The 626-nt window shown below is 39.0% G+C and overlaps 1 pseudogene; it reads left to right on the forward strand.

Moving 5' to 3' along the window:
* The first annotated feature begins 360 nt into the window (after positions 1-360).
* LOC107142588 overlaps positions 361-626 on the forward strand; it is a 577-nt pseudogene continuing 311 nt past the window's right edge.

Here is a 626-nt window from a genome sequence, read left to right on the forward strand (position 1 = left end):
TTCAAATTAGCATTATTTGCCAGTGATATGATTCTATACCTGAAAGTCCAAAAACTTCCATCATAAAAATTCTAGAACTAGTAAAAGGATTCAGCAAAGTAGTAGGATATAATATCAACACCCATAAAACAAATCTTTTTTTTTTTTTGGTAATCAGTGACAAATCCTCAGAAAGGGAAACGAGAAAAAAAAACAAAACCTTGGGAATCAACTTAACAAAAGAGGGGAAAGATCTCTATAATGAAAATTACAGAAACCTAAAGAAAGAAATCAAAGAAGGTATAAATGCCAATGCTGCAAGGCACCACTGGAGTGACCTTGTCCAGCACCTTTTTATTTCCTTGTGTGGTTGCCGCCCCGCTCCCTTCAGCCTCGGGTCCACAGTTCTTCTTGAGACCAAACACCATGCCTTCAATTAAGTTGCAGAGTTCTGATGGAGAGATATTTGAAGTTGATGTAGAAATTGCCAAACAATCTGTGACAATCAAGACCATGTTGGAAGATTTGGGAATGGATGATGAAGGAGATGATGATCCAGTTCCTCTACCAAATGTTAATGCAGAAATATTATAAAAGGTCATTCAGTGGTGCACACACCACAAGGATGACACCCCCCCCCCCCCCCC

Source organism: Marmota marmota, unplaced genomic scaffold (assembly GCF_001458135.2).
Source record: "Marmota marmota marmota unplaced genomic scaffold, marMar, whole genome shotgun sequence".
NCBI classification, from domain to species: Eukaryota; Metazoa; Chordata; class Mammalia; order Rodentia; family Sciuridae; genus Marmota; species Marmota marmota.